Genomic DNA, 24,103 nt, shown 5'->3' on the forward strand with positions numbered 1-24,103 from the left:
CAGTCGTTCTGCAGTATGCGGAGCTTGCTTTGCAGTGTGGAGCAGGCATTTCTGTAAGCTGTCTTGGCAGAGTGGTCATCAGGTTTAGCTAAAAGAGTCTTGTGGCATGCACGTTTCTTTTCTAGTCGTTCCTGGATCTGTGCATCACTCATCAAACCAGTCTTTATTTTTCCTGGCTGAGAAGCCCACTACTTCTGCTGCCGTCTCCTGAAGGATGGTCTTTAATCTCATCCACTGTTGTTCAGGGTCGTCAGGTTATGAAAGCTATCTTGCCAGGGCTGCTTATGTGTGAAGTTGCATGAGTCTGCGATTTAAACTGTGTGCTGCACCGCAAGTTAAAGGTGAAAACTGCAATGATTACAAAAACAAAACAAAATAAACAAACAAACAAACAAAAAAATAAACATACATACTGACTAACATATCTTGCAAAAGTTCATTTTGGCAAGATAAACAACCATACACACTGAGTAACATATCTTGCAAAACTTGGTTTTGGCAAGATAATAATGTCTGACAACTGTGTTGTTTTCTTCCAAAAGTTGATTTTGCAGCTGATTACTGATCACCGTATCCAGGAGAGGCAAAATATATTGAACCACACTGATAAAACAGGGAAATCAGAGCATTGCACTCAGAGTGCAAACCTCCGCCAACACGAGTTTTCAATTCCACAAAATTTTCAAATCAAATCAATTTCATTTATATAGCGCCAAATCACAACAAACAGTTGCCCCAAGGCGCCTTATATTGTAAGTCAAGGCCATACAATAATTACGGCAAAACCCCAACGGTCAAAACGACCCCCTGTGAGCAAGCACTTGGCAACAGTGGGAAGGAAAAACTCCCTTTTAACAGGAAGAAACCTCCAGCAGAACCAGGCTCAGGGAGGGGCAGTCTTCTGCTGGGACTGGTTGGGGCTGAGGGAGAGAACCAGGAAAAAGACATGCTGTGGAGGGGAGCAGAGATCAATCACTAATGATTAAATGCAGAGTGGTGCATACAGAGCAAAAAGAGAAAGAAACAGTGCATCATGTGAACCCCCCAGCAGTCTAAGTCTATAGCAGCATAATTAAGGGATGGTTCAGGGTCACCTGATCCAGCCCTAACTATAAGCTTTAGCAAAAAGGAACGTTTTAAGCCTAATCTTAAAAGTAGAGAGGGTGTCTGTCTCCCTGATCTGAATTGGGAGCTGGTTCCACAGGAGAGGAGCCTGAAAGCTGAAGGCTCTGCCTCCCATTCTACTCTTACAAACCATAGGAACTACAAGTAAGCCTGCAGTCTGAGAGCGAAGCGCTCTATTGGGGTGATATGGTACTACGAGGTCCCTAAGATAAGATGGGACCTGATTGTTCAAAACCTTATAAGTAAGAAGAAGAATTTTAAATTCTATTCTAGAATTAACAGGAAGCCAATGAAGAGAGGCCAATATGGGTGAGATATGCTCTCTCCTTCTAGTCCCCGTCAGTACTCTAGCTGCAGCATTTTGAATTAACTGAAGGCTTTTAGGGAACTTTTAGGACAACCTGATAATAATGAATTACAATAGTCCAGCCTAGAGGAAATAAATGCATGAATTAGTTTTTCAGCATCACTCATACAAGACCTTTCTAATTTTAGAGATATTGCGCAAATGCAAAAAAGCAGTCCTACATATTTGTTTAATATGCGCATTGAATGACATATCCTGATCAAAAATGACTCCAAGATTTCTCACAGTATTACTAGAGGTCAGGGTAATGCCATCCAGAGTAAGGATCTGGTTAGACACCATGTTTCTAAGATTTGTGGGGCCAAGTACAATAACTTCAGTTTTATCTGAGTTTAAAAGCAGGAAATTAGAGGTCATCCATGTCTTTATGTCTGTAAGACAATCCTGCAGTTTAGCTAATTGGTGTGTGTCCTCTGGTTTCATGGATAGATAAAGCTGCGTAACAATGAAAATTTAAGCAATGCCGTCTAATAATACCGCCTAAGGGAAACATGTATAAAGTGAATAAAATTGGTCCTAGCACAGAACCTTGTGGAACTCCATAATTAACCTTAGTCTGTGAAGAAGATTCCCCATTTACATGAACAAATTGTAATCTATTAGATAAATATGATTCAAACCACCGCAGCGCAGTGCCTTTAATACCTATGGCATGCTCTAATCTCTGTAATAAAATGTTATGGTCAACAGTATCAAAAGCAGCACTGAGGTCTAACAGATCAAGCACAGAGATGAGTCCACTGTCTGAGGCCATAAGAAGATCATTTGTAACCTTCACTAATGCTGTTTCTGTACTATGATGAATTCTAAAACCTGACTGAAACTCTTCAAATAGACCATTCCTCTGCAGATGATCAGTTAGCTGTTTTACAACTACCCTTTCAAGAATTTTTGAGAGAAAAGGAAGGTTGGAGATTGGCCTATAATTAGCTAAGATAGCTGGATCAAGTGATGGCTTTTTAAGTAATGGTTTAATTACTGCCACCTTAAAAGCCTGTGGTACATAGCCAACTAATAAAGATAGATTGTTCATATTTAAGATCGAAGCATTAATTAATGGTAGGGCTTCCTTGAGCAGCCTGGTAGGAATGGGGTCTAATAGACATGTTGATGGTTTGGAGGAAGTAACTAATGAAAATAACTCAGACAGAACAATCGGAGAGAAAGAGTCTAACCAAATACCGGCATCACTGAAAGCAGCCAAAGATAACGATACGTCTTTGGGATGGTTATGAGTAATTTTTTCTCTAATAGTTAAAATTTTATTAGCAAAGAAAGTCATGAAGTCATTACTAGTTAAAGTTAAAGGAATACTCGGCTCAATAGAGCTCTGACTCTCTGTCAGCCTGGCTACAGTGCTGAAAAGAAACCTGGGGTTGTTCTTATTTTCTTCAATTAGTGATGAGTAGTAAGATGTCCTAGCTTTACGGAGGGCTTTTTTATAAAGCAACAGACTCTTTTTCCAGGCTAAGTGAAGATCTTCTAAATTAGTGAGACGCCATTTCCTCTCCAACTTACAACTTATCTGCTTTAAGCTGCGAGTTTGTGAGTTATGCCACAGAGTCAGGCACTTCTGATTTAAAGCTCTCTTTTTCAGAGGAGCTACCGCATCCAAAGTTGTCTTCAATGAGGATGTAAAACTATTGACGAGATACTCTATCTCACTTACAGAGTTTAGGTAGCTACTCTGCACTGTGTTGGTATATGGCATTAGAGAACATAAAGAAGGAATCATATCCTTAAACCTAGTTACAGCGCTTTCTGAAAAACTTCTAGTGTAATGAAACCTATTCCCCACTGCTGGGTAGTCCATCAGAGTAAATGTAAATGTTATTAAGAAATGATCAGACAGAAGGGAGTTTTCAGGGAATACTGTTAAGTCTTCAATTTCCATACCATAAATCAGAACAAGATCTAGAGACCACATTAATAGACCACATTTAACTGGTTTAGTCTGTGGTGCAGTTGAAGGTGCTATATTATTTTTTCTTTTTGAATTTTTATGCTTAAATAGATTTTTACTGGTTAGTGGTGGTCTGGGAGCAGGCACCGTCTCTACGGGGATGGGGTAATGAGGGGATGGCAGGGGGAGAGAAGCTGCAGAGAGGTGTGTAAGACTACAACTCTGCTTCCTGGTCCCAACCCAGATTCTAGAATAGAATTTAAAATTCTTCTTCTTACTTATAAGGTTTTGAATAATCAGGTCCCATCTTATCTTAGGGTCCTCATAGTACCATATCACACCAATAGAGCGCTTCGCTCTCAGACTGCAGGCTTACTTGTAGTTTCTAGGGTTTGTAAGAGTAGAATGGGAGGCAGAGCCTTCAGCTTTCAGGCTCCTCTCCTGTGGAACCAGCTCCCAATTCGGATCAGGGAGACAGACACCCTCTCTACTTTTAAGATTAGGCTTAAAACTTTCCTTTTTGCTAAAGCTTATAGTTAGGGCTGGATCAGGTGACCCTGAACCATCCCTTAGTTATGCTGCTATAGACTTAGACTGCTGGGGGGTTCCCATGATGCACTGAGTGTTTCTTTCTCTTTTTTTGCTCTGTATGCACCACTCTGCATTTAATCATTAGTGATTGATCTCTGCTCCCCTCCACAGCATGTCTTTTTCCTGGTTCTCTCCCTCAGCCCCAACCAGTCCCAGCAGAAGACTGCCCCTCCCTGAGCCTGGTTCTGCTGGAGGTTTCTTCCTGTTAAAAGGGAGTTTTTCCTTCCCACTGTCGCCATGTGCTTGCTCACAGGGGGTCGTTTTGACCATTGGGGTTTTTACGTAATTATTGTATGGCCTTGCCTTACAATATAAGGCGCCTTGGGGCAACTGTTTGTTGTGATTTGGCGCTATATAAATAAAACTGATTGAAACTGATTAACCCTGGATAGTCACGGTTTGGAGGATTTAAGAAAATTGGCCAGATTTCTAGAAATGAGAGCTGCTCCATCCAAAGTGGGATGGATGCCGTCTCTCCTAACAAGACCAGGTTTTCCCCAGAAGCTTTGCCAATTATCTATGAAGCCCACCTCATTTTTTGGACACCACTCAGACAGCCAGCAATTCAAGGAGAACATGCAGCTAAACATTTCACTCCCGGTCCGATTGGGGAGGGGCCCAGAGACAACTACAGAGTCTGACATTGTTTTTGCAAAGTTACACACCGATTCAATGTTAATTTTAGTGACCTCCGATTGGCGTAACCGGGTGTCATTACTGCCGACGTGAATTACAATCTTACCAAATTTACGCTTAGCCTTAGCCAGCAGTTTCGAATTTCCTTCAATGTCGCCTGCTCTGGCCCCCAGAAGACAATTGACTATGGTTGCTGGTGTCGCTAACTTCACATTTCTCAAAACAGAGTCGCCAATAGCCAGAGTTTGATCCTCGGTGGGTGTGTCACCGAGTGGGGAAAAACGGTTAGAAATGTGAACGGGTTGGCGGTGTACACGGGGCTTCTGTTTAGAACTATGCTTCTTCCTCACAGTCACCCAGTCGGCCTGCTTTCCCGGCTGCACGGGATCTGCTGGAAGGGAACTAACGGCGGCTAAGCTACCTTGGTCCGCACCGACTACAGGGGCCTGGCTAGCTGTAGAATTTTCCATGGTGCGGAGCCGAGTCTCCAATTCGCCCAGCCTGGCCTCCAAAGCTACGAATAAGCTACACTTATTACAAGTACCATTACTGCTAAAGGAGGCCGAGCAATAACTAAACATTTCACACCCAGAGCAGAAAAGTGCAGGAGAGACAGGAGAAGCCGCCATGCTAAATCGGCTAAGAGCTAGTAGGTGCACTAAGCTAGCGGATTCCTAAGAACACACAAAGTGAATAATGTGTAAATAATTTAGAGGTGATTCAGCAGAGGGAGTGCTTTAGTTAAGGCACGTGAAGATTACACTGTGAAACAAATCGTTATCTAGTTAACTAGATCAATCTAACTGCGCAGATTAAACAGCTAACAGATACAGCAAAACACCGCTGTGCTCCGGAACAGGAAGTGATACAATACCGCAGTGAGAGCCAACCACCAGTAGAGTAAAATTTTACCTTGGAAAAGATTTTCAAGGTCAAAGTCCTGTTAGAAGTAATTTTTCATAAGCTAAATTAGATGTGATCAAATGTCAGGAGTATGTATTTAGTTCATGCAGTTGAATCAAAGTTTTTTGTGGTGTTGTCAGGTTTTATTCAACTTTTTTCATTTCTGAATTCTTTTTCACATCATTTTCACAAAACATTGGTTATCTCTGCTATGCACAATTTGTCTTTGCTTTTTGGCACTTGGTTTCCGACTGATAACTGGAAGACAAACAGGCATAAAATTGGAACCTCCATCCAATTTTGGAGGTGTAGGGAAATCAATAACAAAAAAATGAGAGTGATTGAGGCACTTTTGATTGAGAAATAAAAGCAAAACTAGTGTGTTGACAGTGGGGATCCATAGATTGGGTAGTGTTTATAAAATAGGTAGCTGACATTTTTCAGGGGTGGTAATAACCTTGGGTGCTTCTTGGCTGCGACACAGGAATAGAAATATAAAAAGCCTTTTTTATATAAAATATAAAAAAATATATAAAGCACTGTTAGTAACAGTGTAGAGAAGCTTGAATCTTTGACTGGACTGGGTTGCTTGATGCGAGGACGTTTCGCTTCAAATCGCAGATGCTTCCTCAGCTAAAATTCTTGCTCTGGTAGTCTGACTTCTGTCTTGACTCTAGTAGAGAAGAATAAACAGAAGCCACAAAAGCTGGAGTTTTAAACCTAACCAGACCCCTCCTACCGAGAGGCAGACTGCTATAGGCTAGTGACTAAACAATAGCTCTAATTAGCACCCTCCTAATGACAGGGCAGCTGTCCCTCCTAATGATGGGATGGACACCTCTCCTGCTAGCTCCCTTGACGACTCTCCTGATGACGTGAATGACTCATTACCATGAACAAAAGACTGAAACTGCTTTGACCTGAGTACCCCATTGTAAACAGGGGACAAAATGTGTCTCAGACCCCCTCCCTGGTTAAGGCTGGGTTTCAACTGTTTCACATAGAATGCCTCCTTGACCCCTCTCTCAAACCATTTCTTCTCTCTGGCTAAGATTTTAACTTCCTTGTCCTCAAACATTTGGTTAGTGTCTTTAAGGTGGAGATGAACTGCAGACTGAGGTCTACTGGCGCCCTCTCTGCGGTGCTGGTATAGCCTTTTGTGTAAAGGTTGCTTAGTCTCACCTATGTAGTGTTCGTTACAGTTTTCCTGACATCTGATAGAATACACTACATTGCTCTGTTTGTAACTAGGGATCATGTCCTTAGTGTGAACTAATTTCTGTCTCAAGGTGTTAACCGGTTTAAAGTAAACTGGGATTTTGTGCTGTCTGAAGATCCTTTGTAGTTTTCCCCTACTCCTGCTAAATAAGGGAGAGACACTCTTCTTCTTGTCTCTGTCTCCTGTCTATCTCTTTGTTCTCTGGGACTTCTGCACTTTGTCCAGGGACCATCGTGGGTACCCACATACTGTGAGGGCTTTCCGGACAAGTTGTTGTTCTTTAGCCCTTCCCTCTGCAGTTGTGGGCACCTGTAGGGCTCTGTGTTTAAGAGTCCTGATCACCCCGAGCTTGGTCAGTGTGCGTGGGTTTTCTGTAAACCCCTGTCTGGAGCTGCCTGTTCTCTCCAAACGTAAGATCACAGTCCAAGAAGGCTAAATGGTTGTTTCTGGCATCCTCACGTGTGAACTTGATATTGGAGTCCACCGAGTTGATGTGTTCTGTAAAGTCCTCAACCTCCTGTTGCTTGATTTTAACCCATGTGTCATCGACATATCTGAAAAAGTGACTGGGAGGGATGCCCGTGAAAGACGTCAAAGCTGTCTTCTCCACTCGCTCCATGTACAGATTGGCCACAATGGGGGATACTGGAGACCCCATCGCACAACCATGGATCTGCCTGTAGTAATTCCCCCTAAACAGAAAATTTGTGGTGTTAAAACAGATCTCCAAGAGTTGGCAGATGTGGTCTGGTGTGAGTTTGGTCCTTTCAAGTAGAGACACATCCTCCAGCAGTCTCTGCCTCACAGCAGAGACGGCCTCAGCGGTGGGGATGCAGGTGAACAACGATGTCACATCAAATGACACCATAGTTTCATCTGCCTCCAGCTGCAGGTCCTTGATCTTGGTCACAAAATCTTGAACAATGAAGTCACATCAAATGACACCATAGTTTCATCTGCCTCCAGCTGCAGGTCCTTGATCTTGTTCACAAAATCTTGTGTGTTCTCCACATGGTGGAGAACACAGTTACCCACTAGAGCAGCCAAAATCCACTTGAGGTGTTTGGCCAAATTGTACGTGATGGAATCTGTGCTACATACAATAGGCCTGAGTGGCACGTCCTGTTTGTGGATTTTGGGCAGTCCATAGATGCATGGAGTGGCGTCCCCAGGGTACAGTCTGTAGTATGCCTGCCTGTCGATGAGTCCCTCTTTCTCCAGGTTTTAGAGGTAGCTCACGATTTTCTTCTTATAGCCGCTTGTGGGGTCTCTCTTCAAGCGTTTGTATGTATTGGAGTCACTGAGCAAGTTGTTGATCTTGGCCTCATAGTCCGATGTGTTCAGGACCACCGTGCATCTGCCTTTATCCGCTGGCATGATAAGGATGCTTTGGACCTTCTGCAGTGCTGACAAAGCTTTCCGGTCTTCTCCTGTGATGTTGGACGGAGGAGGCTTAGCACTGTTCAGCACTGCTGTGACTCTTAGTCGGAGGTCCCCAGCTTCTGACTCTGACAAACTGTTATGTTTAATGGCTGACTCTACTGCAGTGATGTAATCTACTGTCGGTATATGTTTAGGGGTCACTGAGAAATTTAGTCCTTTAGCGAGCACATCCTTTTCTGTCTGTGTAAAAACCCTGTCGGAGAGATTCTTTACCCAATTTTCCCTGTTGTCACTAATTTGTCTGGGTGTATCTTTAAAACTACTCCCACTGAAAGTATGCCTTTTCTGCACCAAAAGGTTGTGAAACTTCCTGATTTGCCGCTCCTTACTTTTTAAATGCTCAGCCATTTGAATTTTAACTATGAACTTTGTGATCTTATTATGGGCCTCTTCCCCCACTAAAGTTTCTAACCTTTTGTAAAGATTATCAAGATAATTTTGGACGTCTAATATTTGAAAATGAAGCCTTCTAATTCTAAGACCCAAAATCCTCCTAAGGTAACTGTGCTGGATCTTTTCTGCTGTGTGACCTGCTTCTAGTGCCGTTTGCTTCATGCATTTGGGAATAACATTGTTTTGTTTGCATCTCAGGTTAAATCTTAAGTGGTTTCTAAAGTTAGCTATCTTTTTAGCGGTCCAGTTTATGTGCCAGTGCCTCATGCCCACAGTTGGTCGCAATGTTTCTGTGTAGGCTCTTAGGATGTGCTCGCTAAAGGACTAAATTTCTCAGTGACCCCTAAACATATACCGACAGTAGATTACTGCAGTAGAGTCAGCCATTAAACATAACAGTTTGCCAGAGTCAGAAGCTGGGGACCTCCGACTAAGAGTCACAGCAGTGCTGAACAGTGCTAAGCCTCCTCCGTCCAACATCACAGGAGAAGAACGGAAAGCTTTGTCAGCACTGCAGAAGGACCAAAGCATCCTTATCCTGCCAGCGGATAAAGGCAGATGCACGGTGGTCCTGAACACATCGGACTACAAGGCCAAGATCAACAACTTGCTCAGTGACTCCAATACATACAAACGCTTGAAGAGAGACCCCACAAGCGGCTATAAGAAGAAAATCATGAGCTACCTCCAAAACCTGGAGAAAGAGGGACTCATCGACAGGCATGCATACTATAGACTGTACCCTGGGGACGCCACTCTATGCATCTATGGACTGCCCAAAATCCACAAACAGGACGTGCCACTCAGGCCTATTGTATGTAGCACAGATTCCATCACATACAATTTGGCCAAACACCTCAAGTAGATTTTGGTTCTTCTAGTGGGTAAATAAGACCACCATGTGGAGAACACACAAGATTTTGTGAACAAGATCAAGGACCTGCAGCTGGAGGCAGATGAAACTATGGTGTCATTTGATGTGACTTCGTTGTTCACCTGCATCCCCACCGCTGAGGCCGTCTCTGCTGTGAGGTAGAGACTGCTGGAGGATGTGTCTCTACTTGAAAGGACCAAACTCACACCAGACCACATCTGCCAACTCTTGGAGATCGATCTTAACACCACATATTTCCTGTTTAGGGGGAATTACTACAGGCAGATCCATGGTTGTGCGATGGGGTCTCCGGTATCCCCCACTGTGGCCAATCTGTACATGGAGCAAGTGGAGAAGACAGCTTTGACGTCTTTCATGGGCATCCCTCCCAGTCACTGGTTCAGATATGTCGATGACACATGGGTTAAAATCAAGCAACAGGAGGTTGAGGACTTTACAGAACACAACTTGGTGGACTCCAAGATCAAGTTCACACGTGAGGATGCCAGAAACAACCATTTAGCCTTCTTGGACTGTGATGTTACGTTTGGAGAGAACAGGCAGCTCCAGACAGGGGTTTACAGAAAACCCACGCACACTGACCAATATCTGTTCTTTGACTCAAACCACCCCCTAGAACACAAGCTCGGGGTGATCAGGACTCTTCAACACAGAGCCCTACACGTGCCCACAACTGCAGAGGGAAGGGCTAAAGAACAACAACTTGTCCGGAAAGCCCTCACAGTATGTGGGTACCCACGATGGTCCCTGGACAAAGTGCAGAAGTCCCAGAGAACAAAGACAGAAGATAGACAGGAGACAGAGACAAAAAGAAGAGTGTCTCTCCCTTATTTAGCAGGAGTAGGGGAAAAACTACAGAGGATCTTCAGACAGTACAAAATCCCAATTTACTTTAAACCGGTTAACACCTTGAGACAGAAATTAGTTCACCCTAAGGACAGGATCCCTAGTTACAAACAGAGCAATGTAGTGATCTGAAGCAAAACGTCCTTGCGTCAAGCAACCCAGTCCAGTCGAAGATTCAAGCTTCTCTACTGTGGAAACCACCTGGACAACTGAGAGCCTACACAGAAACGTTAGTAACAGTGCTTTATATTTGACTTTCAGATAAAAACATTGCTAACCTGAATGTCGATTGTTCTCTGTAGTGACAGTGACTAGAATGAAATGTATCGATCCTTGGCTAATGTTGATGAAAAACTAACAATTATTTGCAAATTCTTTTAATGCCCCCTCGATTGGGTGAGAACAGGCAGCCAATCAAGTCCAGAGGGTAGTATCGTTATTCCATTGCCTTTAAATTAGTACACGAACAGATAATTAATATATTAATAAATTTTTCCAGACTACTTTGTAGATCAAAGCTACACAGTTATGGCGGCAAGGCGGCTCACTCAGTGTATTCCTGCTCCAGCCTTTTGCTGATGTCCAGCGTGACAGACGCAAAACAACTGCAGCGAAGGCACTAACCAGCTAACACCGTTTCTATTCGTTTCTGGGAAAAAGTTCTCCCATCATGCACCTCGTTCAGCCATATTGCTTCTTGTGTACTTCCTGTTTGCAGTCACGAAAACTGAGCTGGATGGGCTACGAGAACACACTCGTGCTCATCTGACATCTTCCTCGTTGCTCAGAAATAAATCACGCACAGACCCTTTTAATATATAGACGATTCACCGCTCTCTGCTGGAATGGCGTGAGTCCAGAATGTAATTATCAATGTCCATTTGTTCAGTGTTGTTAGTTAATTTTCATCGTTTCTCCAAAAATATTTGGCCCATCTTGTGTTTTGGCTACGTTCATCCTTAACCCAAAATACATAATACAAATATCAACTCTCCCCAGTTTCTCCATGATCAAAGCCATCCACAAGCATGCATACTTTGCTTTTATAATATAGATTTACACTAAATGGGCTGTTCAATATTAAATTCAAATGTCCACAAAATTCACAATCCGGATCAGATCTAGATCAAACTTTGTCAGGTGATAGTGCGTGCCAGTCTGCACCTCACTTTCGAAAGAGTCATTTTGGCATGTTTAAGATATATAATGTAAAATATACATTAAATGGGGTTTCAAATTTATATTTATTGTATTTTTGCCATAGCCAAATGACCTGTGTGTGTGTATGTGTGTGTGGCTTTGATCACTTAAAAACCGGGGAGAGCTGACATTTACTATTTGGTATGCTTATGTATTTTGGGTCAAGGATGAACGCTGCGAAAATGGAATGCTGAAGTAATAATACAATAAAACAATAATAATCGTGTGTATATGATAACAAGAACATAAACAATTTATAAATACATTAAGACTGTAAATTAACATTAAAAATTACATAAATAACAGGAAATAAAAGGGTTGAGTTCCTCTTCTAAAAATTGTTGAGGTCTAAGGGTCTAAAAACATTCTGGACTCACACACCATTCCAACTCATTGCTTAATTTATTACCACCCTTGAAAAATGTCAGCTGCCTATTTTATAAACACAACCTAATCGAGAGCCTGTGGCTCCCCACGGGCAACACTTTAGTGTTAAATTTAAATGGCCAGAAAATCTTGAATGTGGATCAGATGCAGATTTAATTTTATCAGTCAATAAAGGATACCATCCTACAACACTCATTCACTCACTCATCTTCAACTGCTCATTGGGTTGCGGGGCAACAGCTCCAGCAGGGGACCCCAGACTTCCCTTTCCCGAGCCACACTGACCACCTCTGACTGGGGGATCCTGAGGTGTTCCCAGGCCAGTGTGGAGAAATAATCTCTCCACCTAGTCCTGGATTTTCCCCGGGGTCTCCTCCCAGATGGACGTGCCTGAAACACCTCCCTAGGGAGGTGCCCAGGGGGTACCCTTACCAGATGCCCAAACCACCTCAGCTTGCTCCTTTCAGTGTAAAGGAGCAGCGGCTCTACTCCGAGCTCCCCATAGATGACCGAGCTTCTCACCTTATCTCTGAGTGAGACACCAGCCACCCTCCTAAGGAAGCCCATTTCAGCCACTTGCACCTGCAATCAAGTTCTTTCAGTCATGACCTCATGACCATAGGTGAGAGTAGGAACGAAGATTGACCAGTAGATCGAGAGCTTTGCCTTTTGGCTCAGCTCCCTTTTCATCACAACAGTACGGTAGAACGAATGCAACACCGCCCCTGCTGCGCTGATTGTCCGGCCAATCTCATGGCCCATTGTCCCCTCACTCATGAACAAGACCCTGAGATACTTGAACTCCTTCACTTGGGGCAAGACCACATTCCCTAATCCATCAGCTTCCTGCTGAGAACCATGGCCTCAGATCAGTGCTGCTCCTTATCCCAGCCACTTCACACTTGGCTGCGAACCGACCCAGTGAGTCTTACAGTCCACAGGACGATGAAGCCAACAGGACCACATTTTCAATTCAATTTTTCAATTTATTTTCATTTATATAGCGCCAAATCACAACAGAGTTGCCTCAAAGTGCTTCACACAGGTAAGGTCTAACCTTACCAACCCCCAGAGGAACAGTGGTAAGGAAAAACTCCCTCTGAGGAAGAAACCTCAAGCAGACCAGATTCAAAGGGGTGACCCTCTGCTTGGGCCATGCTACAAACATAAATTACAGAACAATTCACAGACAAATATACAAGAAATCCTATTGGTGCACAGGACAGGAGGATCGCCAACACGAATACGACTCCCATCTCTGGATGGAGCTGCACCTTAAACAGAGAGAAAAAACAGAATCAGGCATCAGAAAAACAAAAAAATACTGTATAATTTGCCAGCATTAAACAACAAGAAAAACAGAGAAATACTAAGGTGATCGCCAGCCACTAGCCCTAAACTTCACTAAAAGACCTAGAATTTAGGTAAAGTTGAGGCCGCAGCCCGCTCCAATTACTAATAAATTAATTAAAAGAGTAAAAAGCGTAAAACAGAACTGTACCAGTATGCTAGCCATATGAAAGGGAAAATAAGTGCATCTTAAGTCTGGACTTGAAAATCTACACAGAATCTGACTGTTTTATTGACGCAGGGAGATCATTCCACAGAACAGGGGCATGATAAGAGAAAGCTGTGTGACCCACATATTTCTTATTCACCTTCGGGACACAAAGTAGTCCTGCACCCTGAGAACGTAAAGCCCGGGGCCGATACGTAAGGTTCAATTAGGTCAGCTAGGTAGGGAGGAATTTTATAGGTTAGTAGCAGAACCTGATCTCTGATCTCACTGGGACAGGAAGCCAGTGAAGGGATGCCAAAATGGGTGTAATGTGGCTGTACTTTCTGCTTCGTGTCAGAAGTCTGGCTGCAGCATTCTGAACCAATTGGAGACCCCTAATGCTAGACTGCGGTAAACCAGAAAATAGAACATTACAGTAGTCCAATCTAGAAGCGATAAATGCATGGATCAGGGTCTCAGCATCAGCCATAGACAGGATGGGACGAATCTTCGCTATATTTCGCAGGTGGAAGAAAGCAGTCCTAGTAATATTTCTAATGTGGAGGCCAAAGGACAATGAAGGATCAAAAATTAACCCAAGGTTCCTCACTTTGTCAGTGTGATGTATGACACACGAGCTGAGGCTGAGCGTTAACTGGTCAAATTGATGCCGATGTCTCAGTGGACCAAGAACCATCATTTCAGTCTTATCAGAGTTTAAAAGTAGGAAGTTTCTAGACATCCAACGTCTCACTGCTGCAAGGCAATCTTCTAAGGATTTTATGTGAACGAGACTACCAGCAGTTATCGGCATGTATAACTGAGTATCATCTGCATAGCAGTGAAAGGTAATCCCAAAACGCCGCAATATGTGCCCAAGAGGTATAAAGGGAGAAAAGCAGGGGGCCTAAGACAGACCCCTGTGGAACCCCAAATTTCATGTCACTAAGGTTAGAGGTAGTGTTACTGTACAAAACACAGTGAGAACAACTGGTCAGGTATGACGTCAGCCATGCAAGGGCACTCCCATCATCTCCAAAAAGCAGTGATGAGACTTTGAGCCCACCAAACTGAAAACCCTCCTCTCCCCGACTATGCCTCAATATCCTGTACTTGAATATCACATACAGGATTGGTGACAAGGCACAGCCCTGGCAAAGGCCAACCCCCACTGGAAACAAGTCTGACTTACTGCTGAGCACCCAAACACAGCTCTCGCATTGTGAGTACAGAAATTGGATGGGCCTGAGAAAGGACCCCCTCACTCCATACTCATGTAAAACACATGTAGACTGGATGGGCATACTTCCAAGCCCCCTCCAAGATCCTTGTGAGAATGAAGAGCTGGTCAGTTGTTCCACGGCCAGGGCAGAACCCACGTTGTTCATCTTTAATCAGAGGTTCGGCCGAACCCTCCTTTCCAGCACCCTGGAGTCATTTTTACCAGGAAGGTGGAGTGGTATGATGTCCCTGTAACTGGCACACTCTCTCTGGTCCCCCCTTTTACAATATGTGAACCACCACCCCAGTTTGCCACTCCTTAGACACTGTCCCAGACCTTCAAGCAATGTTGAAGAGTCCCTCCACACCCACAGCCTTCAGCATTTCTGGATGGATCCCATCAACCCCTGGGGCTTTGACTACCTAGTGACTTCCACCAGGGAAATTGATGATAATCCCCACCAGCTTCCAGCTCTGCCCCTAAAAAGTTCCGCTCCACTCTGATGCAGGAGTTTCTCAAAGTGTTCCTTCCAGCCTCCGATTAGCTCCTCAGTTGAGGTCAACGGAGTCCCATCCTTACTGTAGACAGCTTGGATGGTTCCCATTTTCTCCTCCTGGGGTGCCTCACGGTCCGCTGGAAGCACCTTGGCACTTCTCCATGGTTACTTCGAACTCCTCCCACACCCGCTGCTTTGTCACAGCAGAGGCTGCCACCCACTGGGCATGTTGGGACCACTTTTTCATTATAAAAGTAAATTAACATAAAAATACATAATTAACAGGAAATTAAAAGGTTGAGTTCTTCCAAAAGTTGCTGAGGTCTAACGTTTTAAAAACATTCTGAACTCACACGCCATTCCAGCAGGGGGCATTAAATCATCTTTATATTAAAAGTGTATTATATTTAATAAATTCAATCTACGTACATAATATAATTGTAAATATGTTAAAACACTGACAAAAGAAAGTAAAAACATTTATTTCCATTGTGGTCCATCTAAAACACGGCCATACATACTGATTTGATTTTACATACTGAGATTTTCTGTAATTGGAGGGGGTTGCTGTCTTTGCCTTATTGCCGTTGTACCACCATCTTGAGTGGGCAGTTAGAGAGCCATCTTGTCTAGGGTGGAACAGTGCATGGTTTCTTGGCCATTGACTTTATTGTTGGATGTATTGGGATTTTCCAGTTGTTACAGAACTAAATTGCCCCTGTGCCATCCAAATCACCATCTGGTTTTGACTATCATCTTGGAACTGGAAGTTGGATGGATTGTTGCAGGGCAGTTGTGTGTATAGGATGGCACACTGGAGTATGTTCTTGAAGTACAATCTGACAATGCATTCTTAGTGAGTGGTGGCAGCCAAATATAGAACTGGCTCCATATTTGAATATCAAACCCGGTGCTAACTCCATATTCGAATATTGACTATCAAACCCAGTGCCAAATTCACACTGCTGCGAGTTTTACTGTATTTTACTTTGTAATTTTTTTTGTTAGTATTCACAATGGAACGATTTTGTTTACTACTAACATACTTTCACCAGCCACTTTATTTTACAGTACACCTTGCTAGTCACAGGCTGGATGCACATTTGCCTTCAGAACTGCCTTAATTCTTTGTGGCATAAATTCAAAAAGGTGTTGGAAACATTCCTTGGAAATGTTGGTCCATATTGACATGATATCAAGCAACTGCCATTCAACCAGTCTGCCCATTCTCTGACCTCAACAAGGCATTTTCATTCACACAACTGCTGCTCATTGGATATCTTCTCTTTTGCAAGATGACTTGAGACTTGACTTGAGACTTGCAGACTGAAGACTTGAGAATGACTTGACAATAACTTTGTCCCACCTCTGATAATTATGATTTGTGTTTGATCATTTCCACATCTCATACGAAACAGTAATTAACCAGGAAGCATTATTCAGATTACTACATCCTCAGCAACATGCAGAATGCATTTTATTATTTTCAAATATTTTAATAAATGATAAAAAATTGTCCAAGTTGTCTTGTGTGTCCAGTTGATGACAGAATGTTTCTATGAAGGCTCTCAGTTGTCCAGGTGGTTTCCATAGTAAAGAAGCTTGAATCTTCGACTGGACTGGGTTGCTTGACGCGAGGACGTTTCGCTTCAAATCGCAGAAGCTTCCTCAGATAAATTTCTTGCTTTGGTAGTCTGACTTCTGTCTTGACTCTTGTAGAAAAGAATAACAGAAGCCAGCAAAAGCTGGAGTTTTAAACCTAACCAGACCCCTTCTACGGAGAGGCAGACTGTTATTGGCTAGTGACTAACAATTGTTCTAATTAGCACCTATTGTGCTCTAGTTAGCACCCTCCTAATGACAGGGCAGCTGTCCCTCCTAAAGATGGGACTGACGGCTCTCCTGACGACTCCCCTGATGACGTGAATGACTCATTACCATGAACAAAAGACTGAAACTGCTTTGACCTGAGTACCCCATTGTAAACCGGGAACAAAGCATGCCTCAGACCCCCTCCCCAGTTAAGACTGGGTTTCAAATGTTTCACATACAATATTTCCTTCACTCCCCTCTCAAACCATTTTGTTTCTCTGGCTAAGATTTTAACTTCCTTGTCCTCAAACGTGTCTTTAAGGTGGGGATGAACTGCAGACTGATGTCCGCCGGTGCCCTCTCTGTGGTGCTGGTATAGCCTTTTGTGCAACGGCTGCTTCATTTCACCTATGTAGTGTTCGTTACAGTTTTCCTGACATCTGATAGAATACACTCCATTGCTCTGTTTGAAACTAGGGATCCTGTCCTTAGGGTGAACTCATTTCTGTGTCAAGGTGTTAACAGGTTTAAAGTAAACTGGGATTTTGTGCTGTCTGAAAATCCTCTGTAGTTTTTCCCCTATTCCTGCCAAATAAGGGAGAGACACTCCTCTTCTTCTTGGCTCTGTGTCCTGTCTGCCTGGTCTCTTTGTTCTTTGGGACTTCTGCACTTTATCCAGGGACCATCGTGGGTACCCACATACTGTGAGGGCTTTCCGGACAAGTTGTTGTTCTTTAGCCCTTCCCTCTGCAGTTGTGGGCACCTGTAGGGCTCTGTGTTGGAGTCCTGATCACCCCGTGTTTGTGTTCAAGGGGGAGGTTTGAGTCAAAGAGCGGATATTGGCCAGTGTGAGTGGGTTTTCTGTAAACCCCTGTCTAGAGCTGCCTGTTCTCTCCAAACGTAACACCACAGTCCAAGAAGGCTGGTGAACTTGATATTGGAGTCCACCGAGTTGATGTGCTCTGTAAAGGCCTGTTGCTTGATTTTAACCCATGTGTCATTGACATATCTGAACCAGTGACTGGGAGAGATGCCCATGAACAACGCTAAGGCTCTCTTCTCCACTAGCTCCATGTAAAGACTGGCCACAATGGGGGATACCGGAGACCCAATCGCACAGCCATGGATCTGCCTGTAGTAATTCCCCCTAAACTGGAAATACGTGGTGTTAAGACAGATCTCCAAGAGTTGGCAGATGTGGTCTTGAAGATGTCTTTTTTGCTGGCTTCTGTTATTCTTCTCTACAAGAGTCAAGACAGAAGTCAGACTACCAGAGCAAGAATTTTAGCTGAGGAAGCTTCTGCGATTAGAAGTGAAACGTCCTCGCATCAAGCAACCCAGTCCAGTTGAAGATTCAAGCTTCTCTACTACTGATGACAGAAGTCTGACCAATCTATGCAGTATGTCCAACTTTCAGACGTGAACTGATCAATTTTAATGTGATTTCCCACTGTGAAGTGGGTGGTGCCCTGATGAATGTAACTAAACTAGAAAATAGTAAAAGTTAATTTCAATACTCTAACAAAGCATGCATTGGTGAGCAAAATATGTGACAGATTGGTATGAATAACTTCATAATGAAGTCACACAGAAATCATATGATGAAATCGTATCATCAAACCATCATTATAGACATGTACATTTATTTGTACATTTGTTTGTTGGTTTCTAGAGCGTGCAGGGTATGTGTCAGCCTTCTGATGCCTTTCAACGGGTTTTGCTTCGAAAATCCAATAATTTCTTAATTATCCTGAGACACTATTCTTCCGTCTAGAAATGGTCAAATGATGTTGGACAACTGTGCTGTTTTCTTCCAAAAGTTTAATTTGCATAAGTATTTACAACAGATCATTGATAACTGTATCTAGAAGAGGCAAAATATACTGAAATACATTGATAAAGCAGGAAAATAATAAAATCATATAAATGGTTGAAACCATTTCAAAGCTTTAATTTTTTAAAAAACAAAGCTTACAATTCATTTTATAAAGAAATCTAGAAATGAAAGTGTAAATGAATCTTATAAACACAAATCGATCTGTAGAGAGCTGTAATACTGAACAGCAATAAAACACTAAATAATACATTCATTTTCACGATCCTGCATGCTATCTGTATGAAGATTTTATAAAATAATGTTGACAAGGAAACAAAAACATGGTACAGAGCGGAAAATAGTTTAAATTTAATAATTTAAATTAGGCATATATTATATATATTTATATATATTTTTCTGTACAAATACTGAATATTTGGCATTATATTTTCCTCATTATTGATATATATATATATATATATATATATATATATATATATATATAAAACAATTCAAAATAGTTTTAAGATAACCACAAACCTTTTATGCTATCAAAAAGTTTCTCATGTAACATTCCAAAACCTACAAGAGGCCTTTTGTTATTTCTAGTCACGACATTTCGCACCAAAGGTGAAAACAATGTGACCGCTCTCTCCTCTCATAAAAACCCCACAAACGAAATCTACATGCACACACACACACACACACACACACACACACAATCTACTAACAAACAAAGGTCCATAATGCCGCTGTCGAGTGCCGCACCAACCTGAGCACTGCAAGAATAATCAACAAAAACTAACCATAAAAGCAGATGTGATCTTCTCCTTTACGTTGTCTTGTAGTGCAACATTCATCACCACAACATAAAAGTTCAACTCTGACTGAGGCTTATTGCTAGATGAGCAGATATGGCATGATGTAAGCATGACATCACTCAATCTGCCGCATATCATGTTTGGTTCATGACATCATGGTCTGACCAGCCCAGTCTCATGATTTTTTTTTTTGTGTTCCTGTCACGAAATGAGTCACATTTTCATGACGCATTTTTTTATTTTACTATTTCTAACCTCTCTCCCTTCCCCTAACCCTAACCCCCATGGAGCCTCCCGCGTCACCCTGCATTTTGAGATACAATCACGAAATGAATTCATGCTCCAGTTATGAAACTGTGACGCTTTTCGTGACAGTATAACGAACCTTAGATTAATTTACTTTTCATAATGGCATCACGAACTGGCGTGAGTTTTTTGGGGACAACCACATGCTTTATGAGAAGAGAGAGCTGCAGTAGAAAGATATCTTTGCATTGCAACCGTAATCAGGAACAAGGAGAAAAGCTTTCAATGTAAATGTCATGTCTATCTTAAAACAACTTGTTCTTAAAGAGACACATTTAGGAAAATCCAGGATGCAATCATGAGGATAGACCGTGTCTCTGCAGTCAGAGGCGTGTGTGTCTGTATGTGTGGGTGTGCGTGCGTGCGATGCTTTTGGTGTGTGCTGATTGTCAGAATTAAACAGAATATTTAATAAAAATACAATGAGAGAAGTTGATTTAGTCAGCACCTATACAAGCCTCTCTGAGGTTTAGAACTATGAAACGTTAGTGTAAAACATGTTTTAAAGGGGTCGTATCATGCACCATTTTCAGCAAGAGAACGTGGGAGTATTTAAAAAGAGATGATGAATTTTGTTGTTAAAAATGCCCCACAGACACCAAGATGATGTCTGTGTCTCTCAAACAGCTGTGAGTCCAAGCAGCAAACAGGAGGTCATGGACTAGAGGCCGACCGATATATTGGTTGGCTGATAATATTGGCTGATATGAGCCTTTCGCAAAGACATCTGGCATTGTGGGCTGTTGGAAAAGGTGTTATTATGTAATTGGTCCACCGGAGGGCACTCCAGCATTGTTAATGCTGTCAAGCATTGCTGGGACCCTCATCACTCCTTGATCATATTAGTTAGCGACAGAGGCCAAGTGACCAGCTGCTATTCATTTTCAAGCAGAGTGGACATTTTACAGCAACAAGAGATAAATTGTTGCTATATTGCTCACTAGGGGGTGCCAAAATAGGTGAGACGTTTATCTTACAAACATCCTGAGCTGTGCAACACAGTAACTTGCAATGAAGTCCTAGCTATACCACTATTCTAAATTTGTTACTCCCCCATATTCATTGTGGCTTTAAAAAAAAAAAAAAAAAAAAAAATCCTCATTGGTCGAGCTCTAATATGCACGTCTGTGACATACGTCACAGACGTCACAAGTCATTTACAGGCTTAACTGGAATGCAGAGTAGAGACTTTCTTCTTTGAAGTCTAAGACAAATTGAGAATGTTCAACGTGTGACCGTGACCATATTCAACTAAAAGCTTGCGAAAAAGTGATTTTGCACAATATGACCCCTTTAATGATGTCTGAGTTTTAATGAAAAGTCACTGTGGTGAAGAAACTCTTAACTTACCATGTCCATGTGAATTATTTTACAAAGATCCTCTCAACTCATTAGATGTTTTTTTTCACATTATGCAATATTTAAATCATACCTCATAAAGCGACTGTGAGAATACTTCATTCTTTCTGTGACACGTGTTACACGTCAAATAAAAGCTGAACACAATTGTTTCCAGAGCCAACGGCACACACACAGTAACGTCACTGGAAATGAAAAGTGATCTGCATAGTCCACAGGAATGATGTTAAAAAATGACTCAAACACCATATTTGTTAACACTCGCGCTGTGAGGTAAACCGCTATCAGTGAGCCTGCCTGCCATTGTGAGAGACACTATTGCACTTTTTTGGCTGGTCAAGTTCTGTCAGTCTCCATGTTCTTTTGATGAGATGCCAAAAAAAGAGAGACAAAAGCATCGTGAGCACGACAGATATCCAATACATGAGGCTTCACGAATCACTGAGGTGGATCTGACATGCACAGCAATCACATTTCTACAGTTTCTACAAGATTGGAACAGAATGTCAGAAAATGAAAGAAAACGTTCCTTTGATATCATCTAACTCTGTTGTGCTGAAGTTTATTATTACGACATTTGGATTAATCAAATATACATGTAAATTACTCTTAATTTCTGCTCTGCAGTCAGTCCCAATCTGATTTCCAGCCCTTTGTAATGATATTATGCACAAACATTTCACAGCCCTCAGCCTAAAATATTCAGTCACACAGTCGACCAGTAAGGCACCTGAGGATTTATCATGCACATAGTTGCCAAACTCCAAAGACCATCGTTGCACGGTGGGAAAATGAAACAAGGTCAAAATGAAATGATTGTTTCTCTTGAATGGGACAAAAATAACTAAATGGTATTATGTTAATAGAGTAGCCCCACATGATACCACCGCCAAAAAAAGTGAAGTCAGTGTTTGTAATTATGTTGCACACAATAGTTTGTTTTTCTGATAATCAGTTGGACTGACAGATGATTGGTGGAAAAGCAGCTAAAGAGACTTTGATTTTCATTCACCCCTAGTGACTGTGAGTGTGTGAGCCCAAGCAGGAAAGGTTCAAATCTAGCATGAATCAAGAACATCACAATACCTTCAGCTTGGAGCTACAACAAAACACGTAAACCTGCTGAAAAGGTTTTGGGAAAATCCTAAAAAGTACCAGAGATCTCAGAGTACTACACGCGGTGGAATCACAGTATGCAGTCGGTGGGAAGCAGACTTGATTTGCATGTCTTCAGTCAGGTGGAAGAGCAGTTGGATTATTAAAGTAGCCCATCGACTGTTGCCATAATTTCAAGAGGTGAAAAGTGATGTTGTACAAACTTAAGAGGGAGCTCACAAGGACTTTCAAAGGTAAAGCTAACATTACGTAAAGATATGACATTTAAGTCGATGAGAAATTAAAGAGGAACTCTGGAATTTTTCAATCTGGACCATATTTTCAGATGTTTTAGAATATATGTTTCACACAGGACCAAAGTGATTTTAATACATGTTGTATTGAGCTATACAACATAAGGCTATATTCATTTCGTTCACTCAATTTTTTTGACAATTATTTGAGTGAGGGTCACAGCGGCAGTAGACCAAACAGCTCAGACAACGCTTCCGTATCCTCAACCAAGTCTTCTACGTTTTCCTGGGGGATCCCGAGGCATTCCCAAGCCAGTTGGGATATATAATCCCTCCAAGGTGTCTCGGGTCTTCCCTGGGGCCACCTCCCAGTTGTACATACTTGGAAGAGTGAGATTAACTGGGGGCACCTTCACCAGATGCCTGAACAGCTGGCAACTTTCAATGCAAAGAAGCAGCGGCTCTACTCTGAGTCCAGAGTTTTTCAGCTATCCCTGAGGATAAGCCCAGACAGCCAACGGAAGAACCACATCTCTGTTGCTTGTATCTGCAACCTTGTTCTTTTGGTCATTACCAATAGTTTATGACCATAGGTGAGGGTATGAGAATTAACTGACTGGTAAATCAAGAGGCTCAACTTATCTCTCACCTCTTTCTTCACCACTTGACACCACGTGCCATCTTAAACCCACTTGTGAACAATACCCTGAGATACCTGAAGTCCTCCACTTGGGGCAATAACTCTCCACTGATCCAAAGGGCACAATCCAACCTTTTCCAACAAAGGATCATGCTCTCAGATTTAGAGATGCTGATCCTCATCCCAGTTGCTTCACACTTGGCATAACACCTGCTCAGTGCACATTGGAGGTCGCATCTAATGAAGACATCATCTGCAAAAAGCAATCTGTAATTCTGAGGTCACCAAACTGGACAGACTCCAGTCCCCAACTGTGCCTTAAAAACCTGTCCGTGAATATCACAAACAGGATTGGTGAAAAGGGGCAGCAATAGCAGAGACCAACACCCATAAAAAACAGGTGTGCAGTATAGCAGGGTATGCTGACAGCTCTTACTTTGGTCCTATAGAGACTGCCTTGCATGTCGCAGCATTTCCAGTACTTCAAGGGATGTGGTAGGTCCTATTTCCCACTCCACAAAGCACATATCCTTTCAAGTTAAATAAATAAAATAAAATAAAACATATAGACTGGTTGGTCAGCCTACCAGGCCCCTTCTAATATTCTTGCAAGGGCAAAGAACTGGTCCACTGTTCCATGACCAGGAGAGAACCCACTTTACTCCTCCTGAATCTGAGGTTTTACTAACAGTCTAAGTCTTCTTTCTACTACCCTGACACAGGCTTTCCCAAGGAGGCTGATGAGGAGGATTACTCTATAGCTAGAACACACTCTCCAGAACCCTTTTTAAAGATGGGGACCAGCACCCTGGTTTGACAATCCAATCCAGAAGTACCGTCTCCAACTTCCATGCAACAATGCATAGGCGTGCCCAA

The sequence above is a fragment of the Thalassophryne amazonica genome, chromosome 21, assembly GCF_902500255.1.
Source record: "Thalassophryne amazonica chromosome 21, fThaAma1.1, whole genome shotgun sequence".
Taxonomy (NCBI): domain Eukaryota; kingdom Metazoa; phylum Chordata; class Actinopteri; order Batrachoidiformes; family Batrachoididae; genus Thalassophryne; species Thalassophryne amazonica.